We start from the raw sequence: 18,889 nt of genomic DNA, 5'->3' as shown, positions 1-18,889 counted from the left end.
GCTCTTCCCAGCTTCCAAAGGATGAAGAAATGCAATCCTCCCTCGAACCAGGGAAGTGTAGACACAGGAACACGGGCCACAATGGACTGTGGCCATAGAAGTCACTGCTCATTTAGCTTTCTCACTACATCTCTCTCAGCTTGGTCACATTTTAATTGCCCGTTTTTTTCTTCTGCTTCCTCTAATGTCTTATTTCCTAATCTTAAAAAGAATTGAAAAGTCACCTCCATATGTATGGGGGGACAACTCTTCTCTCTGTTCCTTCCACCCCCTCTCCTGCTCACCTTCTTTCCATATGGTCTGCATCCAAGAAGTCAAGAGGCAGTGCCATATGGAACTATGACTTCGAACACTGCAGCCACACATTTGTAAATCCGGCCCAGTAAATGTTCATAAGTCTTACCAAATTAGCCATTCCTCCACCAGTGGGGAAAAGAAGAGAAAGAGATCACGGCAATACTCTTTGGATCTTCATGTGGTAATAGAAGTCCCCTTTTCCACAAAAACATATGGAGAAAGTCTAAAGACATTACCTGATAATTTCATAGCCTTAGATTGGAGATGCCTTTGTGAGTCTAACATGAAACCTGGATGCTACAAAGCAAAATTTTAATTCTCATGAAGCAGAAGAAGCCTCAAATAAGATGAAATAAAAAACAACACATTGGAAAAATACTTAAAATACACATTACAAAATTTCCATAATATATAAGGGATGCCAACATTCTGTGAAGAATGTTGATTATATTTATTCACAACTGTTTTCTGAGGTTATTGTAAATAGGATAATTTCCTTGATCTTTCTTAGCAAATCCATTATGTCAATTTTAAAGACATAAAAATGAAAAATAAATGTAAATTTATGATTAACCTCACTGGTAATTAAACAATGTAATGATCATTTTGTTTTTAAAATTAAAATTTTTTTTTAAAGATTGATAATACCAACTGGTGGTCAGAAGATGGGGAATTGGTTGATCTATAAACCAGAACAATGATTTGGGAGAACAATTTACCTTCAAACTTGAAATTTGCATGCCTTTTGTCCAAAGGACAACCTCCACTTCCAGAAATGTCTTTTAGAAAGATTTGCACAAATATATAAGAAATATATAAGGAATTAGAGAGGAGCCATAATACTGGAAACAATACTTACAGTATATTGCTGAGTAAAAAGCAAGTTACAGGATAAAATATGTAGTACAGACCCCTGGGATACTAGGAAACCAGCTCTCATTAAATAAGGAAGTCTTAATTAGTGTCAACTGATTTTCATGAGACAAATACTCTCATCAAGGCTGCTTTCAAGCTATCAACCTTTAATAGCCAACTTGAGAAACTCCACAGACCTTTGTATGGAACAACTTTATGTTTTAAAAAATTGCATATGGGTGTAGGAGTACATAAGTATATAAATGAGTACTTGCGTGTGTGTGTGTTTGTGTGTGTGTGTATACAGAAAAAAATTTAGTAAGTGTAAATATAGTGGAACAGGAGGCAAAGTATCACACTGTGGTTTTTATACTTGGATGTTGTTTAAATTTGTTCCACTTAACATCATTTGCTTTCATAATTTCCTTATATTAAGATTGAAGTATTTATTATGATAAAAGTCATACATGATTACCATAGATAAATGGCAAAATATGAAAAAATAGAAAAGAAAAAGAAAAATTATTTACAATTATTCCACTTTAATAACCACTGGTACTATTTTGGTGCATTCTTTGTTCCATTTGGTTTTATTAGGAAAACATAACGGGTTTACTTTTTATGAGTAATTTGTTAGCTCTTCGTAAATGTTAAGACTCCATTTCTGATATCTCCTTAGAAAATAATGCTTTTTATTATCTTAGGAGTGGCATTAATTATTAATTAAAGATAAGATTACAAAATAGATCTTAAGGAGAGGATAATTAGATTTTATTAAATGCAATTCAGGCCGACACTATGCCAATAAATGGTATCTCTTAGATTCACTAAAAATATATTAGATAGATTCTTAATGCTAGTATAGAAAAAGATATGTTAAGATATTCATTTTATATTTTACTACATGTGTGTTGTTTTACATGCAAGAAAATTATTGGCCCTGTGAAGCTTGCAACAGAAACCAAACACAGTGAAAGTTGGCTAAGTTAATACCAGACAAAAGAGTTGGAGGTGAATAAGAAGGCTTCGGAGAGATGTCAGAACAAAAAGAGATATTATGGAGAAAGCAAGGCCATTAATAAATGGAAGGGATGATGAAATTGGTAGTGACTAAAATGGCAGAGCTACCAATGGCTTATATATATATATATATATATATATATATATATATATATATATATATATATATATATATATAAAACTTTAACAAGAAAAATAAAGCAAGCTAGTGCAGACATTTAGGAAGTAATGAAAATCTTGTCAATACAGCTGCTGATAAAAAGCAGGTGAGGGAATTCACTACAACCCACTTAAGCCCAGGATTCCAGACACCTGCATTCACCAGGGATTTGAAGTCATCACATTGAGCTCTGTACCTTAATCTGGTATCTCACCAAGTATAGCCCCAATCAAACTTCGGATCTCATTTCCAAATGCATTCTCTATATAACCCTTACCCATTGCTCAAAAACTGGAAATGCAAATTATTATATTGAGAGGTACCTCAAGACCAGAGACTGGGGTATTATCTGTGTCTTGAGCCATTTGTTGTATTTGGGACTATCAACTCTGATGCTCATAGTTCTTCATCCAACCTATCCCCACTTCTAAGTTATTTAAGTGATTGATAGAACTTCAATATTCATTGAACTAATTAGGATTACTTGGTATCACTATTGTACCTTCCTTTACTCTCCGTAATTATGGAGAATGCCTATAGAGAGTAAGTAAAGAAAAAATATAGTCTCTTCTTTTTTATCTTAAGCAAATGCAATTAGTTGATGTATCCATAAAAGGGCTCATCTATACTTTATAAAATTAAGGTTGTAGACATCAGAGGACATAGATGACCAAAAAAAATAATGTTAGATTTAAATGGAAATTAACTAATAAAGCTTCTCAACTATCGATTCTTTTTCTTTTAATAAATTGTGGACCACAGAGTAAATGCCCAAGAATCAAGGAAATTAAATATGATGCCAACATTCTGGAATCTCTTGTATCTGCTGTTCCTAAACAGAGTTTTTGACATTGGTAAAATAGCAAGAGAAATGTTGAGAAAATCAGATAGAGAGTAATGGAATCGTGGAACCAATAAACTCAAATCAGTAGAGAAAGAGATACCCCAGAGGCCCTAATCTGGACTCGAGTCAATATTGTGATACAATTGTCCAACAAAACGTATGTGAATTCAAACTGGCTTGAATCCATACCTTTAATCCACATATTTATATATCACTTTTTCCCAAGGAACTATAAGCATTTTATGAGCAGTTTTGTTTTCCATCCTTATTAAGCACCCACAGTTCTTATTTTTGTCTCCTGTGGTAACATAATACTCAGAAGAAGAGATGCTCTTTTTTTTCTCAAGACAAACCACAGAACACAACTAAGTTCAGCCTAAATGGAGTTATTTTCAATGGAGTGCACCCTACACCCAACAAGATTTCAGTAGAGGACTGAAAGAGTTAATCAAATAGGAAAAACTAAAAAGTTTGAATAATAAAGTATGAATAATAAAGCAAGAGGGGTTTTGTTTGTTTTGTTTTGTTTTGTTTGGAATTTAATAACATTATTGAAGAAGTTTTTAAGAGATCCACAAGAACGAATAAACAGTTCACTTAATTTCAACGTTATAACAAAATTAAGTAATATAGAAAAATGGGAAGACATTTATCCAACATTCAAATTGCCTTAAGGCTAAATTTTTAGAGATGTGAATGTTGTTTGTGTGTGTGGAGGGGATCATTACTATTAGTTATAATCTTTAAAACCAATTCAAACCTTTAGGGACTCACATGCATTTATTCTGGGCAATAGAAAACTACCATCTTCTATGATATAAAAAGACTTTAAAACATTCATAAGGGTATTGAAATTCCTTAGAAGTAGTCAGCTTAAGTCTCCCCTGAATTAAACACATATTTTAACGTCCAGAGGGAACTAAATGATCTCAAATATGAACGAGGACAGTATAGTTGGCCTCCTTATCTGCAGTTTCTCCATCTGTGGATTCAACCAACCTCAGATCCAAAATATTCAAAGGAAAAAACTGCATCTACATTGAACATGTATAGACTTCCTTGTCATTATTACATTAAAAAAATAAGGTATAATAACTCTTTACACAGCATTTATGTTATCTTAGTTATTACAAGCAATCTAGAGATGATTTCAAGTATATGGGAGGATATTTGTAGGTTACATGCAAAAGACCATGCCGTTTTATAAAAGGAACTTGAGCGTTCTCAGATGTAGGTGTTTGCAGGGGGTCCTAGAACCAATCTCTTGATACTGAGGGACATCTACATACAGAGTAAGACAACATGTCAGGAAAATGTGAACTGTAGTGACATCTTGGTGAGACAGAGTAATGCCTCCAGATATTTCTTACAAGCGGAAAGAACAATCCTATGCCACAAGAGGGGAATTCCAGAATTAGTAAGCTGCTTGGTTTCTTAATTTTTGAATGCTGAGTTAGCTACAGTTAGCTACAGCTTCTCCATACAGCTAACTGGTCTCATCAGTAGATTGGGAGAGTAAAATATTGCAAAAAGGGTCCTACTCTTCAAGACCATCAACATAGACCTACTATACATTATCGTTTATGGTAGATTTATGGGAAGCAGCTTATTGCACAATTCTTGTCTAAATTTTTAATTTGGGGTGATAAATGCTGGGGCTTGGGTGCTTATTGATTCTTCGCCTTCAGAAAACCAGGAAAATATCAAAACTGCCACTGATGGTACTTCTAAACAATCAGAGCAATGGGACAAAGCACCTCTCCAGAGAGTACAATCAGTCACAAACTCCCCTAGAACTAAACCCATTTATGAAAAAGATCAACAAACATGACTAGTTGGTCTGTGGTACTAGAAACACAGAAGGGGAACTCCAAATAAAACTGAAACCAAGTCAGTGCAGAATGACAGCCTGTACCCCTGGTACAGGCTGGAGACACAAAAGAGAAAGCAAATATAACCGGAAAGGGAGATTTTCCCAGAAATAGCAACAACAAATGTCTTTTTTAAAAAATTAAGACAAAAAAAAGAGAGACAGCCTTCATATCTGAAATCAAAGAAAAGCCAGTCTGGGTCTAAGATGTTGAAAAAATAGTTCATGAACAGTTGGTCTGGGTGAAAATATGAGCCTGGTGATGTCGCCAAGGTCCTGAGACCCCTGTGCTATTGAGTAAAATGCTGGTTGCATAAGTTAGGGCAGTGAAGGGGACACTTTAATTTATGTGCTCAATTTTTCTGAGGTCTCAAAAAAGAAAAAAATGAAGGGTGGGGGAAAGGGATGAATGAGGTTAATTTTCAGGGTGGCACATTCAGGGATGCTTTTGAGATTAAGGGTTTTTCCATTACCTCAGTATCCTCATCTGAGGGAAAAGTGATTTTACAGCAAGAAGCATCCTCCTGGCAGCCTTAATTCACCCTTCCAAAAGGTCTCGGGGTCTTTAAATAGTAACTGGGTTTCTAAATTCATTTTTCAAATGAGGATTAAGTAAGAGAGATTTCAAACATCATAATCAATGAAGGGTATTCTTTTATTTTACCATGGATGTACAAATGAAAATATTAGCACACTAATTTTTTTCAAAGTTAAATGGAATAAAGAAATAAATTATATTAATCCATAAATAGAAGAATAATAAATATGAGATTCAGATTTTATATAAAATATTGCAAACTATAAAATGATATATATTGTAAATTCATTTTTGCAAAATATGTGTTTTTCAATTTACTAGGCATTCCTCTTTGCAATATAAGACATGATTTTTAAAAAAAATCTATTGCAGAAAAAACTCAATGAATTCTATTATTTTCACAAATAAACTTAAATCTGGAAAGTAAGAGCCACAGCCACAGATTTGAAAATGTTCCCCCTCCCTCTCATTTTTAAATGGCATATGTCTAAGAGAGTCACTCGTAAAACAAAGAAAAAAATTAACCCTGCCCCAAAAGTAAAATTTTGTATTTAGTAGAATAAATGTGAAGGCAATCATTCCCAACAACTAATTATATAATGAAATCATTTGTTACATATCTTGCAGGTATCGATGATATTTCAGATTCCCGAGATTTAAGATTCTAGTCCATGGAAATATACTTTCAAATGAAATTTTCAGTAGCTTATTTCTAAGTTGTTTTGGGATTATTATAATTAAGTAAACAAACTACACAGAGCTTGGCCAAGCAGGGCTCTAGCATTCCTGTTGCATAGGAGTCTAGAGATCATAAAAAGAAGAATCTTGATTCTTGATGAATAAAGATGATAGCATAAACCAATATACTACAAACTGGCCCTACATACAAGAATCCACATTTAAGGCAAGGAGACAGCTATCCCTATTACACAAGCCCCACTAACAACATTCTGTGGGCAAAGGCTTCTCCTGTCCCCATTACACCATCTTCTTTCCCACATACTTGCTATTCTTGGGTGGGGTGGGGGTGTATTGTCCAGTTCAGCAAATAAATTTATAGATCTTTTGGGACCTGGACTTGGGACTTATACTATTACTAATGTATTCAATTAGTTCTTGGTAAAAAATAAAATAAAATTTATTTGAATGCAAACATCTGCCAGGTTCTATGTGAGGGAGTGTGAACTTGGCTTTGGAATAAGGGTCAATAGTAATTTCAACTTTTTTTCCTCCCATTTTCTTTTATTAAATTAAAACCCCAGATATTTGAATTAAGTTTGAATGAAAAGTTAGGCAATACAGATATCTTTCAGAGTGGTGTGGGGATGAGTTGGGGGTACTCTACTGTCAAGTAGTAATTCAGAGGCCAAATGGTTTTAACTTCAGAGAAAATTAAATATTCCTTAACTTCTCCAGCTTCCTGATCATTAAGAACTGGGAATTTTCTTCATTTTTCTCAATAGACTGAAAGCTGATTCACAGGAAGAAGTAAAGTTTCACTCTAAATAAAATGCTGGATCTGGCAGTTGCTTTTGTCTTTTTCACTACCAGCCCCCCTTCAGGATAACAGCAAAAGAGTAGAGTCCTTGATAGACTCGCTTAGAATATTTTTATAAATCCTAGTCTTGTCTCACTTGCCATCTCCCCAAACAGAAAGCAGCACGGCTTCCCTCTGCAGTCTGTTTCCCTAAATAACATACAGCTCTTCTTAGCAGCAACATGGCATGATGGAGAGAAACCCACAGAAGATCCCTTTGCAGTGCAGAACTTTTATTCTAGTGGGAAAACTGCATTTATAATTTGGTGTTTTAAGTAAGGATCTGCTTGCCACTGCAGAATGAGAATTTGAAGCCTCAACAAGAAATCCGAACTCTTCTGGCTTTACAGGTCATCACAAATTTTCCATTTACTTTCCAACTGGAGAAAACTTCTTAAAAATCGTTTTATAAATGGTAATGATGAAAAAAACACATGCATTAGATCCGCCTATGTATCTTCCAATCAGAAAAGCCTGAAGATAGATAGCTGGATGGATAGACAGATATAGCAACAATTTGGAAATATTTTGGTTTAATAACTATTTGTTTTTTTTATTTTAAAAGGGTTCTTTGCCTTTCATTCATTAAAAATAGCAAACTAAACAGAGAACAAGGTATTCCCCTAGCAGTCGAGTGGCTCCAGATCTTCTTCCCAAATAACAGGGCGCCAAACTTGAAAATTGTATTTGCAGACGGCCCCTCCCATCCTGCATTCACTATGTCGAATCAATTTTGATAATAAACAACCTATATGCATTGCAATCTACTCTTGACCTGAAAAGCTGAGAGACAAACCACATTTGAAGCTTGAGACTCACACTCAGCAGTGTCCACTTTAAATAGAAAAATCGCATTGATTGCAAGAAACTCAAGGCTCATTTTGGTCCATCGATTCCCCTAGTGACCTTCCGCAGCATCAAAGCCCAGAGCGAACCCAATCTGACCCCGACTTTATGTGCATTATTATATCAAGAGACAGGAGCTACTTACAGTCCATGCCATTGTCTCCATAGATATGTAATAAAGTATTCTAGGACCGCTCCTGCCGAGAACCCTTCAGGTGAACGTCATTTTCTTCTCTTTCTTTCCTCTCTCACACAGGAACACATACACACTATCCTCCTGCCGGTATAAAAATTTCTCCTTTACTGAGCGTTTCTTTCTTCTTGATAGAGAAGAACTCAAAAAGCAAGTTCAGACTTTGACTAATACTCACATAACTCCCAGTAAACAACATCCTTCACCCAAATCCATAACTAATAATAACACTCCTTATTAAGCTCTTCTGTGAAACAATATGTCTAATACAAAGCTCCTCTCCACACTGTTTTAATTATAATAAATCACCTTCATTATGATGCATACTTCAATATAACATGTCGGCTGCTTAGCTACCTCAGTTACTCCCATAATGAGGGGAGAGCAGATGTGTACATCGCGAAGAAAGTTATTTACACACATGCTGAAAAATTCTACAGCATCCCATGGCTTTGCAGTACGAATTTCAACAACTTTTATCTTACCTTACTGTTCATAACATCACAGCTGAGAAGACAGGGGGGAAAAAGAACAAGAAAAAGCACCACATCTGAAAAATGCTGTTTACACAAATAACAGTACCCTGAATACATCCACTAGCATGGAAAAATAAGTCCTTGCAGTACAATCATTTCTCTATAAATGTATGAAAGTATTTTACTGCCTAGTGCAACAAATCAGCGAAGAGATGCTAGGCTGTGGTGTGCAAGTTCCAAGGGACTACGTGTCAAAGTCAACTTCCCAGGCAGTCCCCTGAGAACTGTGCTGGGCACATTCTCCTGAAAGGTGTGAAAATCTGATTTTCTAAAATGGATCAGTAATTCTCTATGAAGGGGGAAAGGATCGATAAATCTTTGCTAAGTAGATTGTAAAGGAAAAATTATTCTTTCAGTGACAGTACATTAGGATCCTCCAAACAATCTCAATAAACTAAAGACATAGCATTTCTCCACTAGCTACTTTTGACTTCTGATATATTTTTGTAATCTCGGATCATTCTGCAATGCACATACATTTATATTTGCTAAGCAATGTTCCGTGTTGATGTTGATTTATGGTATGTGCCATTATAATGTTTGGCTGTGACTAGGAAAAGAAAATTATTAGCCGCTTGTAACCTGATAGATGTGATACAAGGAAATGTCATTATAGCTGTACACACATATATGTTTCTAACTATATCAGTTCACCGGGTAGCCACATGATGTGATTTTGGTATTCCTCAGCCAAATATATCTCTGTTGTTTTTAGGTAACCATTCATCAATATATAGTGTATATTCTCACAATGCCTAAAAACACCTGGGGTGTGATATGCTTAGGATCATGGGCTCTTAACAGTCCTTCTAGTACTATTTCCCCGCCGCCCCCCCCACACCCCCCAGGCAAAGACCAGGGAAACCTCAGATACCAGTTTTATCACATGCTCTCAATGACATTGAACTGATGTAACAACCAGCCCTTCCTGACCAACACCTTCACCATTTGCTCACAACTGGGATGTGGAAACTCTTTGCCACTCTGAGGCCAGAGAATCCTTGCTAAAGAATTTAGACAGAAGATGTGTGTCATGAGAAAACAAGCCTAGGAATGGACTGACGGCTCCCAGGAGGCTCTCTGGTTATAGCATCCTGAGCTGTGTGTGGCTGAGATTTCCCCTGCTCTGTGTTAAAGGGGTTATTAAAAAATATGGCCTGTGTGGTAGCGAGGTATGTCAGGGGCCTCAGAACACACCAATTGTCATGTGTCCTGCAATACCCAGATAGAACAAAGCAGAGGCTCAGCATGGCAGGCTTAAGTCTGAATTTCTCTGTGCTTAGGCAAGTTGAGATCAGGATTCACATTAGGATAGCTTTTATTCACAGGGAAAGCTCTTCCAAGGGATGCACTAATTTAATGAATAGCATCCTTGGACAAAGAAGGGGAGAAGAGGATTAACATGCTAAATTGTAGCAAACAATATGATGAATATATGCAAAACTTGCTCACCTGAATGTTCACCTATGATACAAGAATTACATCCATCAGTATCTGTTCAGGGATGGAAGCTGTATGTCAAAATTTTTATACAATGCCTTCTTTCTCACTTTTTAACTGAATAATGCTATACTGGTGTTCATTCACATTTCAAAGAGAATGACCATAATAATTTCTTTTGGCATAAAGAAGGACTCATTATGTTTATAGTCCCCCCTGCCAACTACTTTTGTAATGTTTTCTGACCAGAAAGTATAAGACTTATAAGAAGCAAAGTCAAGTTTCTCTATTTAGTCCAACATCCAATGCCCAAGGTCAAGTTTCTACATAAAGTCCAACATTCAATGACCACTGGTAAACAATATGCAATAGGAAGTCCATGGAGTAGCAAATGAGACTAAATTTTTAGTTGGTGACTGTAAACACTTGGGGGAAAGGTACCTTCTTTGAAAAATCCTGAATAAGAGCATAGGTTTAGAAATAATGTTTAGCATCCTTTCTGGTTTACAAGTCAGATTCAATAAGACACAACTATTGAAATAAGAAACCTCAAATTCCCCCAAGATCTTGTAATAGCATGAGATCCTAAGTCATGCCTTTCCAAAAACAAGTGAAATTCTAAGAAAGCTAAAAGATAGAAGGGAAGGAAGGCCCTCCCTTTTCTAAGGAGAAATAGGGCTGTTTGATAAATTCTGATGGATAGGAGGTATAGGTGTTTTGTTACATTTTCATATCCATATGGCACACTAAAATAGAATGTATTATCTGATAGTTTCAATTTACATTTAAATTTGTATTGTATCAAAAATGTATTTTGCTGATCCTAATAATTATCTTTTCTAAACCTATAATGAAGTGGTTTATAGATAACTTTTCTAAAATCAATATAACAATACATTTGGGCCAAATTATCCCATCTTAAACAATAACATGAGCCAAATATGATTGGATTGGAAGATGTTTTATGAGAAAAGGGAAGTGTCTGCCATGTAGAAGAGAATTATTTCACCTACATTCTTATATCAAGGATTTGGTAAAAGCATTTCTTGTATAGTTTGATTTATGCTGTAAAACATGTTCTTCTTCTCTAAATGGCCAAATGATGCCCTTTTCCACTCCTTCATGTCTCTGCTTCAAAAGCACTACAAAGTTAAACAACAAAGACAGAAATGCAGTATTGTTAGGGCAGACAGATGCAAATGGTGGGAACAGAACATGAGGTTAAGGGGATAATTTCACAAAGTGGGCCCACAGTCCTGACTCACACAGGCTTTCTCTTCCAAGAAGCATGTCCTGTCCAATACTGCTCTGCCTGGCTTAAGTGTACAGGGTTTGTCACTTTCATCAGCAAACTATCTGTTATCTGCAGGAGAAATGGAGGCCTGAAATAATATTGATAAGAGGAACCCAAGTTACTCTGAAGGGGGACACTTTTGTGACTGTTTTCACAGATCAGATCCCAAAGCTCATGAGGCAAGGATAATTTCTCCTAATCATAAAATTTTTAAGAATTTATGTAATGTTTTGAACAACCAACAATAAAAAAAGAAAATTAAAACAGTTAATTAGTAATAAAGTACTTGGAATATTATTCCTGAAAAAAAAAGAATTTATGGTTCAAAATGCAATTAGAACCAACCAGTATGGGCCAATGTGACCTAGAGCTGTCAAAGCAATGGGGACTTGAAAGTCTTATGTCATTCTGCTGTCAGTCAAAAATCAAGAGGTAGACCTGGACAGGACTCTGAAAACTTCTCTGGGATCCCCAATAAAATTAGAATACAGAAGAGGCACAATGTCCGTCTCCATTCTGAAATGACCACTCTCTTGCTTAAGAGTGTCCCCTTTCCCTTTTCCTATCCCTCCAAGAAACTCATGCCTGCTAGTGAGTGACATGTCTGAAATCTTTCTGACTTGATGGCAAGAATTGGGGATTGAAGTGGGAGGTGGTTCTTCACACTGCCTCAGTTTCCCAGAAGGCTTCAGCCCTTTAACAATACTAGAAGATATAACTAAAGAAACTTTTTAGAATGTAGCACAGAATGACTAGCTGAAGGGAAATAGAAAATTGAAACTAAGTACAATGGCTTGAATGGTAAGGTCTAACATACTTTTTACAGAGTCCCAAGAGGAGGAAATGGAAAGAATTCAAGGAAGGCAATATTTGAAGAAATAATAAAATTTTTTTAAGAAGTGCCTTCGACACGGTGGCCTGTGCCTGTAATCCCAGCAACTTGGGGCACTGAGGCTGAAGGTCACAAGTTTGAAGACAGCCAGGGCAACTTAGCAAGATCCTCAACCACTTAGTGAGATCCTGTCTCAAAAAAAGAAACTAAAAAGGACTCAGGATATAGCCTAATGGTAACATGCCCCGGGGTGCAATCCCCAGTACTAAAGTTTAAAAAAGGAAAATAAAAATTTCCAGAAGTGATGCAAGATATGAATTCACAGATTCATAAAATATATCATTTCCCAAAATAAATAAACAAAAAGAAATGCAAACCTGGAAATACCTTAGAGAAACCACAGAACACCAAAGAAACAGAATTCTGTATCTATAAAAATTATCTTTCAAAAACAAGAGTGAAAAAGAGATATTTTAGTTAAGGGCAAACAGAAAATGTACCCTCAACAAAATGTAATTATTTGAGCCTTGAAAAAGAAATATAGCTTATGGAGAAAAATGAATTAAAATGAAAGACATTGTGGAAATCATATTAAATGTTAAACATGCAGATAAATCCAAGCAAACGTTGTCCATCTAACATAATGACAGAGACTAACTTGTAGAGTTATAAAGAAATGTAGAATAAAAATATGGGACACCAACAGCACACAAGTTAGGAGAGGAAATTAATGGAATCAGATTTTTTAAAAAATATTCTTTTATTATTCCTTAAGAAAGTTAAATGACTTGCTTTTGATATGATAAATATGCATGAGAGAAATACCAAAATGTAATCACTTGAGAATGGTAAGAGAAGGCAAAAATTCTAAACTTGGTAGAGGGACAAAAGAAAGGATCTTAAAAACTGATGAGAAATAAATAAATAAAAATTGATGAGAAATAAAAAGAACCCTCAGAAACTAAAATTGTCTAAGAAAAGTTTTAAAAAAGAAAGAAAAATGCATAGAAAAATTTAATATATAGTAAATAAAAAGAAGGTGAAAGAAATAATCCTAATCATATAGCTGTTTTCATAAATGTAAATAGTTTTAACTTACTTTTGAATAAAGATACTGTCAGGCACTTTCAAAATAATCTATATGGCGTTTACAGAAGAAAAACAAATCACAGGGATATAAAACATGGGGATGTTGATATGAAAACTTTGAAAAATATATACCAGATATGTATTAATCAAAAAAATCAAGGCAAACTATATTAGCTTAGAAAAAAATCTTCAAGACAAAAATTATTATTAGAAATAGAAATGAAATTATCAAGAGGGAAGAATAGAAGTTCTTTGGATTAGACAAAGGGGAATGAAGGGAAGGGAGGGAAGATGGGAATAGGAAATACAGTAGAATGAACCAGACATAACTTTCCTCTCTTCATATATGAATACAGGACCAATGTAACTCCATATCATGTACAACCACAAGAATGGGAAGTTATACTCCATGTATGTATGATATATCAAAATATACTCTACTGTCATGTAAAAAGAACAATAAACATAATAGATAAATAATAATCATACTTGATGATAATCAAATAAATACAAATTGTTTCACTTGTGAAAAATAAACAATAACAATCATTTTTAAGCAAATAAAATGAAACAGAAATGAACACTAGATAATAATAAAATATTTATTCATCTGACAGATAAAGCAATATATCTGGTCAAAATAACCTAAAATATACAAAGAAATAAGAGAACACAGAGAAAGATTTTTTAAATCCTTAAAAAAAGGAAAAAAAATTTCCAGAAATGATGCAAGATATGAATTCACAGATTCATAAGATACATCATTTCCCAAAATAAATAAAAAAGAAATATACTCTACTATCATGTAAAAAGAACAATAATCATAATAAATAAATAATAATCATACTTGATGATACTTGAGAATGGAAATAGAAAATTCTAAACTTGGTAGAGGGATAAAATAAAGAATCTTAAAAACTGATGAGAAATAAATAAATAAAAATTGATGGGAAATAAAAAGAATCCTCTGAAACTAAAATTGTCTAAGAAAAGTTAAAAAAAAGAAAGAAAATGCATAGAAAATTTTAATATGTAGTAAATAAAAAGAAGATTTTCACTTATCTCTACATTTTTGCTAGGACAAACAAATACAAATTATTAAAAATACAGAAAATGTAAGCAATATAATTAACAAACTTGAATTAATGAACCAGTATATAACTGTATACCTGATAATAAGAAAACAAATATTCTTTTCAAAAACATGGAATAGGCATGCAAATTAATTATTATAAAGTAAATCTCAAAAAATTTCAAAGAATCAACTACAAGCATGCCACATTGTCTGGTCAAAATGGGATTAATTTAAAAGTCAATATCAAAATATTTTTTAAATCTCCATATATTTCATAATATTTATAAAATCCATTAGGTAATTACGAGTCAAATAAGAAATCATAATAGAAATTTAAGATAATTAAACCTGGATTATGTTGAATATAAGTAAAGCTTGTGGCATACAGAGAAAAGATTCTTCCAGGGGAAATTATAGACTCAAATGCATATGTTAAAAAAGAAATAAGCCCATATATTGATGAACTAAACATTCATTTCAGTAGTGAGAACACAATAGAATGAACTCAAAGATAACAGAAGGAAAGAGCTAATAAACATAAGAAAAGTTAGTAAAATATAAAAAAGATTAAATGAGGGCTTGGGTGGTGGCTCAGTGGTAGCATGTGTGAGGCACTGGGTTTGATTCTCAGTACCACATATAAACAAATAAATAAATAAAGGTTCATTAATAACCAATAAAATATTTTTAAAAAGATTAAATGAAATTCTGTCATTTCTGTTATACATAAAACTGCAGGATTTTATGTTAAATAAAATAAGTTGGGCATAGAAGGACAAATATTGTATGTTCTCACGTAAAGTTGGAAATTAAAATGTTGATCTCACAGAAGTAGAGAAGAGAATAGTGGTTTCCAGAACCTGGAAAGGGTGTTGAAGTAGAAGGATAGAGAGAGAGGATGGTTAACTAATATAAGGGTGCAACTGGATAGCAGGAATCATTTCTAATGTTCTATAGCACAACTGGATAACTGTTTTTTGATTCATGACAATTAATATTATAATAATAATATTGGGATTATATATATTATATATAATAATAATATTGGGATTATGTATTATATATATATAATAATAATATTCCCAAGTAGCTAGTAGAGAGGATTTAGAATGTTCCCAGCACAAGTATGCTTCTGACTACCCTGGTCTGATCACTACACATTATATACGTGTATTAAAATGCTATACTATCCTCTATGTACATGTACAATTGCTACATATCAAACATGAAGAAAATGTATTTCAAAAAATTATTCCATGCATAAGAACAGCAAGAATGGTTCCTTTGGAAAAGCTATTAAATACTTACATCTCAGGCAAAAATGATCAAGACAAAAAGAGAATGCACAAGTAAACATATTAGCAATAAAACTATGAATACAGATTAAAAATAAAATAGATATTAAAAAGATAATAAGAATTCAATGAAAGATGTAAGTAAAACTAATGCAAGTCTCAATAAAAATGGACATTGTGGGCTGGAGTGGTGGCTCAGTGGTAGATGGCTCGCCTGGCACGAACAAGGCCCTGGGTCCGATCCTCAGCACTACATAAAAATAAATAAAGGTATTGTGTCCAACTACAACTAAAAAATAAATATTTTTTTTAAATGGACAATTTATAAGAAAAAAAAATTTTAAAAACCCTCAGTGACAGAAAGCAAGAATAACCCTCACCATTATTAAATAGAGTTCATAATGTATGTGCGCACACAGTATCTCAGATGATTCTACAGATGAAACTTCTAAAAAGTCATTCTAATTTTTTAAAACTAATTTAAAGAATAAAGAGACAATACTCTCTTAATCAATGAAGTCAGTAAAACTTTAATACCAAAGCAGAGTGGGACATAGTACAAAGACATTTACATACTAATCTCATTTGTGAACAAAGATGCAAAAATTCTATTAAAATATTAGCAAATAGAATCTAATAGTGTATAAAAATGACACTATATCATTACCAAGTCATATTTATCTCAGAAATGCAAGTACAGTTTAATATTTTAAAATCTTTAAATACTACTCACCACACTTAAATAACTAAAAGTGAAAAATTATGTGCTAATTTTAATGTATTCAGAAAAAGCATTTGATTAAACTTCTATTAAAAATATAAAATATAAGATAATAATTTGAGTAAACTAGGAATAAAAGAAATTGCCCCTAACATTTTAAAGGAATTTTATACTAAACTTATGAGAAACATTTTTCTTGATGGTGAAAATAGGAAGTATCTTTAAAATGAGAATTAAGTCAAATATGCTCACTATCTCTATTTTATTAAATATAAGAGTTGACATCCTAGTTCAACAGGAAACAAAATTTAAAATATAAAATGATGGAGAGACAAAAATAAATATGTAAATTTTTAATTATATATAAAACTCAGAGAACATAAAATAAAATTTTAGAAACAGAGTGGCATAAGATCAATATACAAATATCAATTCTATATATCAGTATCAACAATTATAAAGCCTATGTTTAAAAAGGTACAAAAAGTTGGAAATTTTCTGTTAAAAAAATAAAATCAACATAACTACGTGGTACCTAGGAATAAATTTGAAAAATACATACAAGACCTGTACAAAGAGTACTGTACAAATTTTCTGTTGCAGTTTACAAAATATTATAGAAGATATTAAATATAAATATAATAATCAGAAGCCATATCATGTTCCTGGATTAGAAAACTAGTTATTTCCATATGTATTAGAAAAACATAGTCATTCAAATCAAAATGTTTAGGCTACTTCTTATACCACGTATGAAATAGTGATATTTAAGGCATCCAAAGCAAAATTGCTAAATGTTTAAAAAATGTGAAAAAGTATTATTAAACTTCGGGGAAGACTAAAATTTCTTAAGCAGGATACTCAAAAAAAGAAACATAAAATAGTTTTAGAATTCATTTGATCAGCATCAAAATTAAAAATGTTTGTGAATAGTCACCATGAAGAAATTTAAAAATACAAAGTAAAATATTTTTAGAATTCATATGACCAACAAAGGATTGATATTTAGAAAATATAAAGAATGTATAATATGCTAAAACAATAGAAAATATGGGCAAACTACATGAATAGGCTTTTCCAGAGGACAAAATAGGAATGGCAAAGAAACATATGAAGAATCTCTTACCCTTGTTAGTAATCAGGAAAATACCCCTGGAGAACCATGAGATAAAATTTAATACTGCTTGGCTTAGGAAAAATTAATAATTTGATTATATTGAGTATTGAAGGAAATGTGGATCAATGGAGATTCTTAAATATTGTTTTCTGACAATAAAAATTGAAATACCAATTGACATTCTCTTTAAAATTTGAAAATAATCATTTCTCGGGTAAAAATGAATGTCCCAGAATACAAAAATAAAACTCAACTGTACATATGCAAAAAAAGGGCTGGCAACATTAAATCATAATACGTCTTTGGAATATTTCAGGGAATTGTATACCTGTCCATGGATGGACCACAAGCTGTATGTTTATGGACAAAGGAATAAAATGTGACTAGCAACTTTGACAAATGGCCAGTGCAATTCACAATGCACTACTTTTAAAATGTTAAAGAATTTGTGCTTTGCCCTGCACACCAAATATTTCAAACATTTTTAGGCACAGAGCCCCTTGAAATTGAAAGACCTAAAACATAAGACACAAAAGAAGAGCTGCTTTGATTGGAATTGAAGGTCCTTGAACAAAGAGTGCATAGCCCCTCCTTCTCTCTCCATAGAGATACCGAAGGCTGTATTACAGTGCTCCCAATGCTTGGGCACAAGTTGTAAAAAGATTGTAGTGGGCAGTAGGGTTTCAAACCTGCAGTACCACAGTCTAGAAGCATCATATGATGTCTGTGCAATTAGATGATGGCAGAATGCCTAAGGAATATTTTTAGATAACACCTACTCAATGCACAGTAATGGGGAAGATCTCTGGAAAGATATCCAGTGGTAGTCTCAAAGTACCTAATGTGTTTGACAGAAGCCTCAAAGGTCTCAAGCTTACAAATATATGTCTCATTACTTATCCCAATTGCTCAAAGTACTCTGGAAGTACAGTATAATCTTATAAGCAGTTTACATACAATGGTTTCTGCACTGTCAAGAAAAATTGCTTGTGTTTTTTAATCCTAAACAAAATCTACTTAATAATGACTTTAATCATCAGAAAGTTGGACAGTCAAATGGTAAACAAAAATAGAGTAAAAAATCAGTCAGTTGTCTAAAGTCATCCCTGGATATAAGACAAGACACTTGGATCTCTCTCTCTTAATTTGGCACCTCGAAAATGGACCTGACAACACCCACACATCTCCTTACTGCCTTGCATTTCAGCCTAAGAGCTCCATCACCAGGACATTGTGGGGGGGTATTATCAATATTATTATAATTTTAAACATAAAATTAAGTAATTCAAGTGATAATTCAAAAGTTGCATATTGAAATAAATATAAAAGA

The 18,889-nt window shown here is 33.3% G+C and overlaps 1 protein-coding gene across 1 annotated transcript in view; it reads right to left on the bottom strand.

The window, feature by feature from the left end:
- Positions 1-18,889, bottom strand: part of Pou6f2 (POU class 6 homeobox 2) — a 454,978-nt gene that overhangs the window by 396,034 nt on the left and 40,055 nt on the right. The window lies entirely within an intron of this gene.

The sequence above is a fragment of the Urocitellus parryii genome, chromosome 3 (genome assembly GCF_045843805.1).
Source record: "Urocitellus parryii isolate mUroPar1 chromosome 3, mUroPar1.hap1, whole genome shotgun sequence".
NCBI lineage: Eukaryota > Metazoa > Chordata > Mammalia > Rodentia > Sciuridae > Urocitellus > Urocitellus parryii.
Note: the sequence above shows the minus strand (reverse complement) of the source record. Positions and strands in the feature narration are given on the sequence as shown.